Source organism: Myodes glareolus, chromosome 10 (genome assembly GCF_982192425.1).
Source record: "Myodes glareolus chromosome 10, mMyoGla1.1, whole genome shotgun sequence".
Classification (NCBI taxonomy): Eukaryota; Metazoa; Chordata; class Mammalia; order Rodentia; family Cricetidae; genus Myodes; species Myodes glareolus.
This window is the reverse complement of record NC_142035.1, coordinates 66,229,414-66,247,616: the sequence shown is the minus strand read 5'-3', so window position 1 is coordinate 66,247,616 and position 18,203 is coordinate 66,229,414. Positions and strand designations below refer to the sequence as shown.

At 41.2% G+C, this 18,203-nt stretch overlaps 1 protein-coding gene across 1 annotated transcript in view; it reads right to left on the bottom strand.

Moving 5' to 3' along the window:
- Positions 1 to 17,613, bottom strand: part of Chrm5 (cholinergic receptor muscarinic 5) — a 70,266-nt gene extending 52,653 nt beyond the window's left edge. The window contains exon 1 of the mRNA XM_048459513.3: positions 16,532 to 17,613. The gene's annotated coding sequence lies outside the window, so the exon portion shown is untranslated. The remainder of the gene's footprint in view (positions 1 to 16,531) is intronic.
- Positions 17,614 to 18,203: the final 590 nt, after the last annotated feature.

The following is an 18,203-nucleotide window of genomic DNA, read 5'->3' as shown; positions in this document are numbered from 1 at the left end:
GGCCACTATCATGTTTTCTTTTTATATATAAGGTCAGGGATGGAGGGAGGTTTACTGACTTGAAGCTTTGCAACTATGAAGGTGACCCAAGGAACCTCAAGCTTAGCACGAGAAAAGCAGAATCTGTGGTTGAAGGTTTACCATGCTAAGCAAAAGAAGTTGAGCGATTATTTAACAATGATGTCACATATATTTTAAGACATAAAGACAAAGACATACAATCAAATGTGCATAATGAAAGTGCTGGGAATTTGCATGAGTGTCTGTGCATCTCACCCTTGAGTGTAGGTGGGAGTTGGGTATCATCCTCCTGAGACTCTTCTAGAGTGCGTTTGATTGAGATGCGTTCAACCGTGGTCCTTTCCACTGTGTAGGCAAATAAATTCTATTTTCCTGACCTCTTTTAACCTTTAATAGTTCTGTAACATCTTCAAATCAAGAATGTCAAACATAGTGAGCATTCTTAGCAATTTTAGGGTTAAAGTCATTAAGAAAGAGAGATATGTGCATGTGGTACTATGAGACCTAGTGATGATAAGGCTTCTTAAGTGAACGAAATGATAGATGCTGCCATTTCTTCAACGCCTATCAAGTGCAGACTCCATATGAAGTATCTATCTAAGGCTCTTTTTCTGCTTCATTAAGCCTTAACATTAACCAACTATGGTAGATTTTTTTATCTCTGTGTGTGTTGAGGCCAAGCCTTAGCTGTAACACAGTCAAACAACAACTCATCTCAGTTAGTCCTTACCTAGACTGTGAATGTAAAAGTGTTCCATTCCCCTCAGGAGTGGTTTTTTGGATACACAAACAAGACCCATATACGTGGCTCTACACCCTAAGAGACACACACAGACTGGAAGTTAAGGGATGGGAAGGTATTCTGAGCAAATGGAAACACTGCTCACTCTGCCTAGCTTGGATTGATCTATTTGTCAGATACTGAATGGTATCTCTTGGTCTCCTGGTTTTGTTTGCTCACAGTACCTTTCCTTTCTGTTTATTGGAAAGTTGTGCCTGGTTGTGATGTTGAGGGGCAGAGGCAATAGACAGATGGATCCTAGTTTTTAATCTAAGATGTTGGTCTGTGCTTTTTGATTAGGGAGTTGAGATTGTAAATGTTCAGAGTTAGTATAAAGAGGTGTATATTAATTCTTGTCATTATTTTAAAGGTTTTGTAGCATTTAGTGCTTTCCTCCTTCTCACTTGCTTTACTGCCGTCCTAACATGATTCATCCTTTCTTGTGGCTTTATGGGTGCATTCATTTAGTTTTCTTCATTCTGAAGGGTCCTTTCACATTTCTTCTGTGGAGCTGTCTTAGTGGTCATGAATTCCTTTAGTCTGTTCTTACTTTAGAAAGTTTCCTTTGCCTTTAGATTATGACAGCTGGGTTTTCTGGGTATAGTCCTTTGGATTGGCAGTTGGGGCTTAGCGCTTTGAATACATCATTCCAAGCTCTTCTTGATTTTAGAGTTTCTTTTGAGACATCTGCTGTTATTCTGGTGGGCCTACCTTTATATATGACATGGTGTTTCTCTGTTGCAGTTTTCAGCATACTTTGTTCTGTATTAGTGTTTTTACTATTGTGTTGTAACATAGGAAGGGCCTTTTCTGTATATTTGACATGCTAAATGCTTGCTGTTTAGGACTTTGTACATGTTGGGCAAATGCTCTTCCACTGAGTTATACATTCCAAGATCTTACCCAGTCTCTATATTACTAATAATACCTTATACAATACAAATGCTATATAAATTGTTATTATACTGTTTTATTTAGGTAACAATAACAAGAGGGAAATGTCTGTATATGTGCAGTACAAATGCAGTTCAAATTTTTATTTTTGACCTATGGTTGGATACATCCATGACTGTACAACCCGTAGATAGGGAGACCTGAATTTATGTTAAAGATCATCCACCATGATCAAGTAAGATTTCCCCCTGGACCATAAAGTGTGTTTGCTACAGGAACTCAGTGAATGGGATCCATCATATTCATGGGATGGACAAATGGCACATGATCACCCTGCAGATGTGGAAGAGAGATTTGAGAGAAGTCCTTTCACTGTGAAAACTTTCAACAAATTAGGTGTAGAAGGAATATTTCCCTATAAAAATTAAGGCTGTATATGATAAACCCACAGCCAACAGTGAAATGTTTGAGGATTTCTTCCTAAGATCAGAGATAAGACAAGATATCCCCTCACAAGGGCTTCTGTTCCACACCAGAGTAATCAGGCAAGGACAGAGAAAGAGAAAGAAACCAAAGGGAAAGGACAGAGTGAAATTTAGGAGAAAATGCTGAGGTTTCATCAAAAACCTACAGTAAAGCCTTGCCAGTTTTGCCATTTTAATGCTTAAAAGCAAGCAAACAAACAAACCCCATAGTAATCAGCGAACCAATGTAGGAAAGTTGCATGCAAGATCAACTTATAATAGTAAACAGCATTTGAAAGCACCAAACCTTCTGAGAAAAGAGAGGACTGGACACTCTGACTTTCCAGGAAGTGTTCGATCATAGGAAGTCAAATACCCAGGGAATCAGTTATCCCTGGGGAACCTTTGCTTCCTAAACCAGTCTCTACAATTCTCTGAACAGCAGCAGACCCAGGAAGTCTCGGTGCCTGATGGTCTCACAGACCTGACACCCATAACATTCCTGCCAGGGAGACAACTCCATAATGTAGCAGTTTGAAATTCTGGGCAGTTAGTTACCTTGTTATGCAAGATTATTCATACTGTCACATTTCATTGCAAATTTTTGTAAAGATTAAGCTTTTTATATAAACACCGAGTCATCTCACCAGCCCCAAAACATTATTGTTACTCGCTTCATTTAAACTGAAAAACCTGGGAAATGTGGATTTATTTCAGCCTTGACTTGGATTATTATGACAGAGGCACTCAGGAGCTCAAACACAAAATGAGTTTTCCTTGACTGCTGAGAATGAATAACTCAAGCAAGAAGATGATTGTGTGTTATAGGCCATGCATGCTAAGAGTCAAGCAGACTCATCTGCTTCCTCTTTTTTCGGGAAATTGATGAGATACCACTTTCTTACTGTTGCTCACACTGTTCCTTAGCTTTCATATTCAGTTATCTCCCCCTGGCAGTGTTGAGAGGATCCAGAGGAGATGCTGCTAAGGGCTGACAAAGTGCTATTACACAGCTGCACCCAAGCTCAGCGTGACTCCAGGTGGCCACAGTGACCTCCCGCTGGATTGCTTTCCACCCCCCCCCCCCCAGGGTCTCCCTGTGTAGCCCTGGCTGTCCTGGAACTTGCTACGTAGACCAAGTTGGTCTCTTAAGTCACAGAGAGCTGCCTGACCCTGCCTCCTGAGTGCTGGGATTAAAGGTGTGCTCTGCCATGCTTGCTTCCTTTTTTAAGATGAGAAGGCACTTATTTCAAAGCATGTCTGAATTCTAGGTTGTTGGAATCCTTTTGACTGGAGGGTCTCATGGTATCATTTTCCGGTAAGCTGTATTTGGCTACAAAAGAGTTATGCTTTCCCCTGTATTTTGGAGTCCAGATGGCTGGTAATTTTCTTGATCTTTTTTGTTTTCTTTGCATATAGTGTAAATAGGACCTGGGGACACATACTTTTCTGTACTTCTCTTAGAGCAGGAAGATATTTTTGCTCAGTGACAGTGAGAAGTGGGTAACATTGGGGGGCAAGGTTCTCCTCAGAGCCTGCCCTCCTCTTCAAAACAATTTCCATTTTGTATTTAGGTTTTAAAAATTATTTTTATTTTCATTAATGTAAATTTATTTATTTTGTGTGTATATTTGTTTTGTCTGTATGTATTCTGGGCACTACATGTATGCCTAGTATCCATGGAGGCCAGTAGAGGGCATCAGATTCTTGGAACTGGAGTTACAGATGGTTGTAAACTTCTCCATGGGTGCTTAGAAATTGAATCTGAGTTTTCTGTACGAGCAGCTGGTGCTCTTCGCTGCTGAACCATCTATCTCTCCAGCCTGTAGGTTTTTTTACTACCTATTGTGACCTACGAAGTTTCCTAGGTTCATTTGTGCTTTGCTTACTCTCAGGGTACTCTCCTAGAAACTCGTCTATGTGTGTTAAATATTCAGTGCGTGTTACTGCTGTCAGTGGCCAGAGATTGTTACCTGAGAGTTAATGCATCTGGACCGGTGTGTGGAGCAACACCAGAACATCCTTATGCAAATGAAGCCACAGGGAAGAGAAACCATTTTAGCAGGCTGTGTCAGTTCAGGCTTGTCAAGTTAAGTCATTCCCAATGGAATGATCTTGGAGGTATGCTGTTAACAGAACAATAAGAAATTAGGTCTGTGTGGGAGTGTGTACCTGTCAGCTAGATACTATAGCTTCTAAATAAGAATTTGCTGTTGCTTAGCTTACAGGCATCGTTAGCTGAACATGCTTGATTGCCGTGTACCTTGTCTTTGCTCCCCCTGGTTGCTGCCAGCCACACTACTTTACTGTGGCATCACTTTGAAGAGCAGCATTAATGTAGTTAGGAAGTCTAGATCGTCTCCATTTTTATTCTTACTCCTGTTTTCCTTTGGAGTTTGAAATCATAGTGAAAAAGTGAGCTGCATTTTGTTTAGAAAACTAGAGAACAGACAGTTAAGCAGCATCATTACATGGTGGCTTTATGGCCAGAGAAGATGTTGTTGTGGGTGGATTCTTTTGATACCAACCTTGGGCCTCTTGAGTGGATCTGGCTCTGCTGTTCAGTAGGTAGAAGGAATTGCTGCAGGAAAGATGCACAAGCACATGGGTTGCTTTTCTTCTGACCACAGAGTACCTGTTTCTTCCCGCATGCGCCCTTTAGGTTGCCAAGGGCGTCACTCTGCTCTGTGTTGTGCAAAGTCCATGCACTTTGAGTCCTGGAATTCCTTCTTTCGTTCTTCAGCGTCAGAGAGTGTTCATCTCATGTCCAGTCTCAGCCATCTTTTGGGCAAAAACATTCACTTTTTTAGATCGGAGAACTGAAGCACATATGGGTTGCAGTTTAACTCAGGGATGCAGGTATTTGTGGGAGATAAGACGCTCAAAGAATTTTCTTGGCAGCACTCACCCATTTGAATTTCAATGTTTTCCTTTTAGAATGGGGTTTAGGAATTGAGTCCTTTGTGGTTTTGTCCTTTGTGATGAGCTATCAAAATGTTATAAGTACATATATATTTACATATACATGTACAATATAATTACATAGTTTTTTTTTCCCCCTGAGACAGTTTTATTCTGTAGCCCAGGCTAGCTGGGAATTAACTATGTAGTCCCAACTAGATTTGAACTTGGTAATTCTTTTGCCTTGGATTCTCAAATATTGGTATTGCTGGTATAAACAAATTTGTTTTTCAGGGTTACATTTTCCTCAGACCAATTAGGAACTGGTTTGCCCAGTATAGGTTTCATTTCTACGTTTAAAATATACTTCTTTTGTGTTTTTTAAAACTGCTAGTCCTGTGCCTATGTTAGGTTTGTCCTCGTGCATGATGGGAGCCTGCTCAGAGCGAGCTCAGGAAATACTGCCAGTTCGGAGTGTCACTTCTTCACAATAGACAGCCTTCATCGGGCCTCTTTGAGTTTTAAACAGGCATAGTGAATTTTGAAATAGTCCTTTCTAACGTGAACTTGGATGTGTTACCGAGAAGACTAAGTTACATCAAGAGCCCATCACAGGAAACAGGACTAAATAAGAAAATATATGATTCTCTGTTTGCAGAAATTGTCAAAGATTTTCAAAGCTCAGTTTCCCAGACCTGGGTATAGAACTTCTATGAGAAGACAAGCATGGACCACCCTTGCTTTCAGAGTGTCTCTAAGGAGAGGGAGGGACCAGCTGTGCTCCGTGTGGCCACCAAGCTGGGTGAGCAGCTTTCCAGCCGAGCATGCAGACGTTGCTTCCCAATAGGAGAGGAGCGTGTGTACATTAGAATGGGCTGTGGTGCGTGGTATCTAAGGGAGGAGGTGAGGCGCAGTGGAGAGTTTGTTTCAGGCTGTTTCACCTTCACATCTCCGAAAGTGTTGATCAGATGTGCTCTCAGTGGTAGCAACTCATGAAAATCAGGTCCCCTTTCAGGAGAGCGGCAGAGCTGGTGTTTGAAGGAAACTCCTGGTCTCATGTCAGTAGTTGAGCCTTTTGTGTTTCCTTGAATTGAAACGGTGGAGGTCATTGTTCAAGGTGTTTCTAGAAAGGATAGTAGGTAAGTTTTCTGCTGTCAAGAGGGAAGAGGTGGATATTTTCCACTTTACTCTCCTGAGAACCCACTTGAGCCCACAGTTATGTTTTCTATACAGCGTATTAACCATGTCATAAGCAGCTGATATTGCTGTGACCATGAATGTACGCATTTTATGAGTGTATATTAATTATATATAATAGTGGATCTCATTGGCATTTCATATGTACATTTAAATGTATTTGATCACATTTAACACCCCCAATGTCCACTACTGTTCCTTCTCCATCACTGATTGCTTTTGCCAACTATTCTTCCTTATCCTTTCATGAGTTTTCTTTCTCTTTTCCCCTCTCTCCCTTCATTTCTTCTTCTTCTTTTTTTTAAAAGATTTATTTATTTATTATATATACAATGTTCTGCCTGCATGTATGCTTGCAGGCTGGAAGAGGGCATCAGATCTCATTACAGATGGTTGTGAGCCACCATGTGGTTGCTGGGAATTGAACTCAGGACCTCTAGAAGGGCAATCAGTGCTCTTAACCTCTGAGCCATCTCTCCAACCCCTCGTTTCTTCTTTTTTTTTTCTTGTGTATGAGTGCATGTGTGTGTGAATTAATGAGTTTAATTAGGGTTGCTAAGAGTGGCAAGGGTGAAGGGTTGTTTACAGAAACGTGGGTACTTTACAAGCTGTTACATTACTAAAGAAAAGGTTTTCCTTCACCAAGCAATCACTGACCACCTAAGAAACTCAGGGACGAGTGCGGCCCTCTTGGACCCCTCCCCACTAGCTACCATTTGTTACCTATAAATTTTCAGAGATGGATCTAACCTTCCTTTTGTTGTTTTGAGAAGGGTCTAATGTAGACAGGGTGGACCATTAGATGATTAAGATCTAGCATGAGCTGCAGGCCCGGTCCTCCAGCTTCTTCTGCAGCGTCTGGGGTTCCAGGTGTGTCTGCCTCTAGCACCCCATGTTGGGTGGTGATGGAAATGAAGCCCAGGGCATCTGGTATGCTAAGCTGGCTCTCTACCCACTATGTTACACCCACCAGCACCTAAATCTTCAGGGAAGGGTGTCCCTTCGCCGTGATAACTTGTTGATGGATCCATTTTTGTACAGGATTTAAATTTTTTAAAAGCTATTTATCTTTATTCTCTATGTATTGGTGTTTTGCCTGCATGCGTGTCTATGTGATGATGGCAGATCTGGAACTGGAGTTACAGACGGTTGTGAGCTGCCATGTGGATGCTGGGAATTGAACTCAGGTCCTCTGGAAGAACAGCTAGTGTTCGTAACCACCGAACCATTTCTCCAGCCCTCTAAATTTTTTTTGTTGAGCTATATGTTTTTCTCCACTCCCCTCCTTTCTTATCCCCTCCCCTTCTGCCCTCTTCCATGGTACCCGTGCTCCCAATTTTCTCAGGAGATCTTGTCTTTTTCTCTTTCCCATGTAGATTTCAACCACGTATGTCTCTCTTAGGGTCCTTATTGTTGTCTAGGTTCTCTAAGATTGTGAATTATAGGCTGGCCTTTCTTTGCTTTATATCTAAAAACCACTTATGAGTGAGTACATATGATATTTGTCTTTATGGGTCTGGGTTATCTCACTTAATAGAATGTTTTCTAGATCCATCCATTTGCCCATAAATTTCAGGATGTTATTATTTTTTCCTGCTCTGTAATACTCCATTGTGTAAATGGACCACATTTTCCTTATCCATTCTTCTGTCGAGGGCATTTAGGTTTCCAGGTTCTGACTGTGACAAACAATGCTGCTATGATCATAGTTGAGCACATGTCCTTGTGGGATGATTGACCATCCTTGGATATATACCCAAAAGTGGTATTGCTGGGTCCTGAGGTAGGTTGTTTCCTAATTTTCTGAGAAATCACCATACTGATCTCCAAAGTGGCTGTTGTACAGGATTTTTGCAGGTAATCGTAGCTACTGCGAGTTTGTAGATGAAACAGCCATGCCGTTTCTGAAAGGCAGTGTTCCATAGTCCACCCCTTCTTCCATCACATTCCTCTGCCCTCTCCCTGTGTTGCTGTCTGAGCCTTGAAGGGGGTGATGTAGATGTCCTGTAGGGCTGAGCATTCAGCAGTCACTCTTTTCTCACTGCTTTGCCCAGTTTAGGCGTCTTCTTTCTGTATAAGAATGGCTGTGGGGAGTTGGTTTTCTTCTCAAGAAAGCCTGTAATATTGGTTGTTTTCCCTGTCTATAGTAGATTATACTACTAGAGCCTTGCTCAGAAGTGGGAAGAGAGAGCATAGAAAAGAAAATAACCCATGAGTTCACTGTTTCGGACGTTTGCTTCAAAAGTTCAGTTGGCAGTCTGAGACACAAAAGAAAAGTTTAAAAAAAAATCTCTCTTTTTCCTGGTACTTATATTTGTTGGTAATGCAGATGGTTTTATATTTATGGATATAATAGGTCAGTCTGATTCTTAAAATTTTTTTTAAATTGTTTCTAGAAGGGTTTTGCTGTGCAACAGTTCTGGCTGTCCTGGAACTTTCTCTGTAAACCAGGCTGACCCCAAACTCACAGAGATCCGCCTTCCTCTGCCTCCTAAGTGCTGGGATTAAAGGCGTGCACCACCACTGCCTGGCTCTGAAAAACCTTTGTGAGTATAAAATGATAAGGAACTTGTAATGTATTTTTAGAGCACCTTACAGAAAGGTGTGCTGGCCTCTGGAGTTCTCCCCATCTCTATTTTATGGCTGTCTTACAAAAGTGTAACTGCACAGACGTTGGCTGTCATTTTGGAATAGTTCAAAGTAAAATACAGCAGAATCTCAATATATTAACATATTCTTTTGGAAAATGTACAAAATATTGGTTACTTTGGAAACTGTGTTTGTGTGTTCATGAACATGCTAAGGTGCATGTTTGTGTGCATGCATGTGGAAGCCAGAGGACAGCCGTGGATGTTGTTATGTGGGTGTGGTTTGCTTTATTTTGGTACAGGGCCTCTCAATGGCCTGGAGCTCACCAATTAAGATAGGTGGGTTGTCTAGCGAGTAAGGCCCAGGTACCACCCTCTGCTGCCTCCTCAGTGACTTACAAGTGTGTGCCATCATTTTTGGCATCTCTTTTTTTTCTTTGTGTGTGTGTATGTAGGGATTAGATTAAGTTTTTGCTGTCTGTACTTTACTGATTGAACTATCTCCTCAGCTAGGAAAACTGGTTTTAAATTAGGATTCATCTGGTAACAATTATGACAACTTCTCAGTGAACAGTTGTCCTGGAGAAGGGTGCTGAACAGAAAGGAATAAACTGTCATATAACTAGCATAATATAAATAATCAAATTAATATCAAATAAAATAATATAATAATAAAAACATAACAAAATATAATAATCAAAAAATTCTTTTGTATGGAAGCTCATATTTCTGCTCTTTCTTTGAGACAATATCTTATATAGCTCAGGGGCCTAGAGCTTGCTTTGCAGCTGAGGGTAACCCTGAACTTCATATCCAGTTTGTATATTCCTAGTGCTGGGGTTCCAGGTGTGGGCCCCCAAGCCTTGCTGATGGGTCGTATTAGGTCCTGGGCATCCAATGCAGTACTGTGCATAGGTGAGCGCTCACTCACATGTAGCCCTGGCTGACTCTGCTTCCCGCATTCTGGAATTACTTATTCCCTCCTTTCAAAGTTAACTTTATAACATACTACAATATTCAGTTACACTGAAGCTCAGATTTGAGAATTCAGACTCTGTCTTACTTTTATAGTCTGTAATTTACTGAACCCATAGGCCTGGAATCAGCTAAGGATAATAAAATAATTAGTAACTGTTAAGGAAAGAGTTTTTGAAAAGGTCTTCCTTATTGGTATTTTCAACAATTCTCTTGGTTTTTCACACTTCATTCTGAAACATTTTTATGGCAAAATCTTACTGTTTCATTTCTATGCTTGACTTTCTGATTACACATGGTATAATTTACTGAGACTTTGTTCATTGTAATTACTTCCAGCATACTTCACCCAATCCAAATTATAGTTGTTTAAAATAAGCCTTTTTTTCCTTTATTTTATTTTTTTTCAGTAAAATATGCTTTAAATCTATTTGAATCCTGGTCTTAGTTGCTTTATCAGTGCTGAGGGAACAGAATAGCTGTGTGGTGCACTATTGTGTCTAGGCAATGATGGTTTGCAGCCTGTATCCTCTTAGGCAAGAAGATACTATTGATTCACATGACTCATAGGAGTTATTGTGGACTGGTCCATGACAGTGTCTGCTTGGAATCAAAAACATGTAAAACGGAGAGTACCTTTGTGAGTCCTCTAGATGGCAGAACAATTACAACATATATACTTTAGGAAGCATCCAGGAAGAGCACGGGAGAGATGGCAAAAGCGGACGCCCTGCAGGCTCTCGCCTTTCTATCTCCGAGAAGATCTAGTTTTGTATGCATTCCGTATCGACGTTTTACCTAAGATCTTTTTTGAAGGAGTGTGACTGCTAAAATACAGTGTTACAAAACTCAGAATCTGTGCACACAAACATCAAACTACAGACTCGGTGAAGACCACTTATCTGATCATTTCTTCACCGCAGCTGACTCTACCATAGCACCCAGGGTGAGTTCTGAAGCAATACCAGCTTATGCGTGCCTTCATTTTTATCACAGCATAGACTTTTGACATTGCCTCTACTTATACAGAAACCACTACTGTTGGCATCGATTTAGCTGATGGGAACTCCCGAGGTTCTGGTGATGCTGGCTCACAAACTCAGAAAGATGTTACTTAGATACTTGAGCGCATCTAAGGGTGAAAGGGAAAGGGGAAATAAACGTAAGAGTTCGAGGATGTGACTTTTCTCTGCTCTCACCGTCCGATAGCTGATGTCACTATCTCTTCAGTGTCTGTGTTTTATCTTACTTTTCTCATTTTGTGTGTATGAGTGTTTGCCTGCACGTGTGTCTGACTACATGTGTCCCTGCTGACCTAGGAGTTTAGGAGAGGGCATCAGATCCCCTGGATCTGGAGTTGCAGAGAGTTGTAGTCTACTATGTGGGTGCTGGGTATGGGACCTGTTCCTCTGGAAGAGCAGCAGGTGCTCTGAACTCTGGAGCCTTCTCCCTAGTTCCTATCTCATCAGTTTCTTTTGCAAAATGTTTTATGCACAGTTTACTGTAATTACCTTTTAACAACAAAAACAATTGAAATAGTCCTTTGGGACTATTGATTTCCTGGATCTCAGCATACTGTGGGAAATTTGGTTTCCGTATTTTAAGTAGAGCAGAAATATAAGGATAGATATGCTGCATTATATTTTCTCATTTGCAATATCATAGTTTCCTTAGTGGGTATGATTTCTACATATCTTCTGTTTCAGTACAAGTGCTATAAAAGACCATCATATTGAGACTTTACTGAGTAAACTACTTGCCCTCTTACCAGTGAAGGAAACGAAAGTATATTCAGGATCACTGTTTTTTTTTTTTTTTTTTTTTTTTTTTGCCTATTTGAGACTGTTCTTGAAAATGTACCAGTAGAATATGTTTTCATACTCATTGAGCACACCCACTAATTAATTACTTCTGAACATACTTGAAAATAGACAGTTGGTATGATCGTTATTCTTGTGGCCCTTATCTATAAATAATGCAGAGTTTCCTAGACAAAACAAACATGCATTTTCAATGATACCTGACAGTCTTTTGGGAAAAGCAGTATAAAAGGGCTAAGGACGTTTCTAGCCATGAATGTCTTTTCTATAGGTGTTGCAAGTTCCCAGAAAGTGCCATACGTAGACAGACTGTCCTTGTAACAGTATGTAACAGATAAGAGATTAAGTATTAGAGGAGTGACCCGATACAAACCAAGACTTTAATTGTGCATCTGCCAGCTTTTTTGGGTTATTGTTCCAGAAAGTTCAAGGTATTTATTTATTTATTTATTTATTTATTCATTTATTATGTATACAATGGTCTGTCTGTGTGTGTGTCTGCACGCCAGAAGAGGGCACCAAACCTCATTACAGATGGGTGTGAGCCACCATGTGGTTGCCGGGAATTGAACTCAGGACCTTTGGAAGAACAGGCAATGCTCTTAATCACTGAGCCATCTCTCCAGCCAAAGTTCAAGGTTTTTATTAGAGTAATTGAACTGGACATTGTCTCTTGTTTTGCTGTTCCAAGAGCTCAGGATTTGATGCTATATTTCTATAGTGACAAGTAGGAAGGCCCACGTACTCCGACGGCAACAGCAGCATGGCATTGCACGAGAGAACTATAAAAACATTTTCTGATTGATCTGGATTCTGAGTTATTTGACTAATATATCATGTTATGTGAAAAATAGAGAATGTCAGGATGGTCCAGCTGTTCAATAATACGGTGTAATTAATCAGTACATGGGGCAGATATGTGCTTTTACAATCTTGTCACGTTCTGTCATTTCAAGCAAAAGGTGTAACCATAAATAATGAGCTTGGCTTGTAATCATGTGTGGAGATGTTATTGCTTTGTGTGTAATATTTGTATATGTTCTATACCTAAGAGGCCATCACAGATGACTAGGATTTTGAGCTGGGAAATTGCTATTAGTCTAAAGACAAACCACACCTGTGTTTGTGGAAGAACCGTCTAGTCTGTCATTGTCATTTGAAGTTAGCTGCAGTTGCAGCCCAAGATGATAACATGAGGGAAGATGGTCATGTGTGTACATGTGTTGACAAGAGGCACTCTTGTCTTCACGTCCTTTGTTGAGCTCTGACTTATAATTCCTGAATTTCTTTTATATTTTCTTTGCAAATTCGTGTTGAAGGATGTTCTGGAACACAGTATTTTTACTAATGAAGGAGATTCTCTCTTAAGAAATTCTTGTTTTCTTAGAAGGGTGTTAACTAGGCCTTCTCCCTCTCAGGCTCCCACACTAGTTTGAACGTCACACACTAATTACCCTGGGTGACTCTCTCAGTGAGAGGCACCGTTTTTCCCATTTGAGGTCTACTGACCATTTTTCTCATGTTTTTCTGAGCAGCTTTGATGTCCCTAGTTGTACTGGGAGCAGTTTTGCCCCCAAGTCTTGTCTTTTCTCACTCCTGCTCTACTAATGTCTCTTGCTTGCTTACCAGAATTTTCTTCTGTCCCATTTTATCCTCATCTGTGAAATTAGGTGACATGATGTTTACACCCCCCATGATGTCTCAAATGATTAGTGAGGTAAACTGTGAAGTGGTCCTTTTGTCCTGCACAGTTGATGCTGAAGAGTGACAGGTACTGGGGAAGCGTTTGCTTTCCCTGATTCAGCCCCTGCATGGATCTTCCTGGTGTCTCAGTGGTGTGGTTCGAGATGACTATGCTCGCAGCTCTTTGGCATCTAGCTCTCCTGAAAGGGTATAATCATATTAGATATCAGCCAAGTACCCAGTCATAGACCATGATGTCACAAACCAAAGATCATTTTCTCCCAGCGGGAACAAGCTGAAGAGGAGGAGAATGTCCATGACAAGTTAAATCTTTGTTAAAACTCAGTCACTTCTTAGAGAAAACGAACCAGACGGCACAGTCCTGCTGGCGTCCGACTGAAATACCCATCGCGGTGTGCAGAGCACTGCATTCACCGCTATACTACAGTGAAAAATTGTTTTAAAAATTAAAAGCTTAAAGTTATAGACATGTACCTAAGCAGATACATACTTAAACACTTAAAATAGGGCTTCTTGATAAGATAAATGCTAATATATTAACTTGAATTTTATATATATTTCCAATTTTGAAATGGTAAAATGACTTCCTTCTAAAGACTGGTGTAATACCAGGGATGCTTGGTGGAAGAGCTTTATTTTGACCTTTGTACCTATTTTTCTTACAGTTTAAACAGGAAGCTTATAGGGTGATGTAAATGGAAGTTTGGACGGTATAAATGGCCAGAGTCTAAGGTGTAGGATAGCAGATGTCACTAGGAAGGATATGCTAGCCAAGACGTTTACCTCATAGCGTATTGACTCACAGAAACAATTAGTAGTCACTGACTGTTCCCCAAGATTCAAAAATCTCATCAAGTGTTACATCTACTGATAATAAGGAAAATTCCCATGAATAAACTTGGTCTTAAGGTACTCACTCTAAAACCCCTTACGTGGGCTGCCGTGATGGCTCAGTGAACAGAGGCGTTTGCCGTGTAAACTTGGCATCTTGTGTTCAATCCCACGTAAAGGTGGAAGGAGACAACCACCTCCACAGAGCTTCCTCTGATCTCTCCATGTACGGTGTGGCCCGCCTACCCACCCACACACCACTCTCTCTGACTGTCTCTGTCTCTCTTTGTCTCTGTTCTCTGTCTCTGTCTGTCTCACACCACACCTCCATTTTGAAAAACTAAACCTGCTGGGCGTGGTGGCACATGCCCACAGGCAGGCAGATCTTGAGTGAGGCTAGTCTGGTCTACAGAGCGAGCTCCAGACAGCCAGGGCTATACAGAGAAACCCTGTCTCAAAAAAAAAAAAAAAAAGATAAAATAAAATAATAAAAAAAATAAACCTTACCCATTTGTACCTGTAACATGCTACAGCTAATGGCGCTGTTATCTTTTTAGTACATTGATAATTGTAGATTGTTCCGAGTTACTACATCTTTTTTGGAAGCTGTTGCTGAGGATGACATAGCTTTCTGAATAGATTATTATAGATAAGAGAGAAAGTGAAGGCTCACTGGGACTGACGCTGTCAGAGACTAACTTAAGAGTTGGTATTTGGTGTCTGTCTGCCCGTCCATTGTCCCTGGAGGATAAGCTATGAAGGAAGCAAAGTCCCTGAGAAGTGGTACGTGAACCTTCCTCATAACAGTGAGTAAATAAAATACAGACACATTACCTTCCATCCCCTTCCATCCTGCACAGTGCTGTAAATCTCCCTTTCCTCTGGGTAATTGAAATTTTAAATTATGATTTGAAATATTATTTGTTTTTGTTTTCAATTAAAATGCATTTTCTTGAAGCATGTCAGTCTGTAAAACAAGGTGGAAACGGATGAAAAGAACTTTTAAGGATTCAAGTGAGTCTCATCTGTTAGGGGGAAAGCAAAAAGCCAGCACTTTAGTTAGGCTGTTACATAAATGACAGTCAAGTTGCTCTCTGTATTGGAACCACTGCTTGCCTTTGTTACTGGGAAATGACAAGCGAGAGTCTATAATGACTTCAAATGCAAAAGATATGTGACATTTAAGGTTATTAATGCAATGTCTTGAAAAGAGTCAGAGGAGCCGTGTGTCCCACTATCTTAAGAACTGAAAACCAAGAGTTCAATGAAATGGAAGAGTTCTCTTCCTTGCTATTACCTTGTGCTGGGGATGGAACTCAGGCCCTGGATAGGCCAGGCAGGTGGCCCTGTCTACTCAGGAGCGAGCTCCCCAGTGTCATGTTTGTTTTCAGAGGAACAACTTTGGTGGTTTTTCTTGGATTAGAGAATTTTAGTTAGGTGTGGTATGCATTTGTTGTTTTTCTTATCCCCACCCTGCCAAGCTAATAGAAATAGGACTGTTGGACGGCTTTTTGTGAGATTTTTGAATCTGACTTTTCAGTTGAACTTAGGAGAGTTACTTCATAGCCGTGATGTGTGAGAGAAGGAATTAAGATAGCATCAGGTGAAGGAAGCTGTGGATTGATTCCTTTCTGTGCTTTCTACACAGAAAGTCTCCGTAGAAGCCTCATGCTGGGTGGGCAGTCTCTCCAAGGCCCTCTACCTTTAACACGGCTTTGCTAGTCCTTTGCATTTTTTAGTTTGGGTCACTAGCCTGGACGGAAAATTTGGAAGATTTAATGTGCCAGACTTTTTTTTTGTTTTGTTCTTAAATGTCATTTGCTCTGCTCCAAAATATCCTGCTATCTTTGGGGTAAATTCACCCGACCAGAGATTGTCTCCGTCAGTGTGAATGAGAGTGACATCACAGTTAGGGTGTTCGGTGTGCTAAGAATTAAAATCAGCCAATGAGCCTTTTAAAAACCTGGACAGAAATGTTGCTAACCATGCGTGAATCCCTCCTTTCCCCAGGCAAGCTTGGTGACACCTTCTGTGGGTGCCTCTTAGGCAGCATTCTGGCCTCCTCTCATGCTTTCAAGTTACTAAATAAAATTATAATTCTCAAAACATGAAGGAAATAATGGGACCATTCAGTGAAAAATGAATGGGATCTGCAAGCCGTTTGATTGTCGAGCTGTGAGTGACTAGCATTCAGCCTGAGTAGAAACAGGTGTTTACCTCCGAAGGTTCCAATCAGCACAAAGCCTAAGAAAGGGAGAACCACATGAAATTCGGACCTCCTGGCTCACCCACTGCAGTAGCAGGGTTCATTCCAGCAGCCAAGCTATGAATTAATGTTATTAAATCGAATCTTACCTGGTAGCAGTTGGCTGAAGCTCAGTAAGGAGTGGTAAGCTGTCGTACTCCAAATGCCTCGTCGACTGCGCTGTGGTGCTCTCTTTCACCCAGGTGTCTCATTTCTTGCAGCATCTCTGAGGCCCGCTAATCCCGTGCTGTTAGTTAGGACAGCTCACAGCAAGGCAAAGACTCCATTTGGATAGGATTATGGAAATCAAAGGGTGAATTTTGCTTTTATCAAATAACAGCCGTTGATCTGACCGCAGTGCTGAGAACTTATTAAGAATTCTTGGCTCTCTCGGCCGTGAGAAGCCCCGCTTACTCCTGCAGACGGTTCATACCCTGGAAAAGTTGTGCTCGCCTGTAATTCAGGATGGCAGACGGCCCCAAGCCGTGCTGCTTTAGCGCTGGTGTGTTTTCCAGAAGCACGGCTGTTCTGTAGCACCTTCTGCTTCCCTGGGCTTTCTCCCGGACAACTTTCCGTCCTCAGCCTCCTGTCTGCAGAGGTGAAGAATTTCCTCTCTTCCCGGGTGCTTCTGTTAACACGTCGCTCTAGTGGTTTCTGAGTGGTGAGGGGAAAATCCGAAAGGAAGAACAGCTTTATCGTATCCCAGACACCGAACATGAATGAAGCGCTGATCGGATCGCTCAAATCAGACAGCCAAGTGGTGTGATGCTGCTTTCATACATAATCAACCCATTAATTACTCCTCCCGATGGACAGCGGAGCGCCCTGGCAGGAAGAGAGGAGGAGCAGAGGGGCGTGTGCTGCTCACTAGGTGCTCTCTGAACAGCTTGTCACTGAGGAGGGAATCCAGGGGAGGCTGCAGCTCTGCGGTGTGATCAGGTAGACCAGGCAAGTTATTTTGACAGACAGTTAAATGACGTATTTTGGAAGGAAGAAAAGAGAGCTTAGCTTAGCAAGAGGTAGCTGGAATGCAGTTCCCGGATGTCGTACGGATGGCATCCCTAACGCTGGAAACATTTTCTACCTTTGCCCTGCAGGATTGCAGAGGTTCTGTCCAGCTGTGTGGTTGTCATGTAGTTTTCTCCAGTGAAAGAGAACTTTTCAGAGGTTTTAGGTGGAAGACATATACTGGGAGTTTTAAAAGCGGTGGCAGGGAAAGGCTGTTCTTTCCTTAATAAAAGACGCATTTGTTTTTATACATCTTTTGGGCACATGCGTGTTTTTGCTTTGGAATAAAGCATTACAAATCACTTGTTGTATAATGTAATGAATAATCTACCAGTTTTCTTAAACTACATGAAATTCTGATCAGTTATATAAAGTATATATGAATAATATGCCAGTTTCGTAATTTTTGTACTGTAGTTGTTAAATCTGGCAAGGGCCTTTCACCCACTTCTCATTGAAGCCCTTTAGGATTATGACTAGCCACTAGGATGTTTTAAAGCATTTTAATTGTTGAAAACTTCAAAGTTGAGCAAAGGTGAAAGGAAATACATCAGCTCCCTATAGACCCACTACCCTGATTCAATAGCTACTGGTATTTTTCTCTTTACTGAAATACTTTAAAGGAAATTTCATTTCTTTCTGCTCCACTATGTGGAGTTTAAAACTTCCCGAACCCTTTCCAGATGGTCTCTGTGGTCATCCACGAGCCACTCTGCTTGAAATTCCTTGTTTCTCAGAAGCTCTCTTTTCATGGCGTTTCTCAAGTGAGAATCC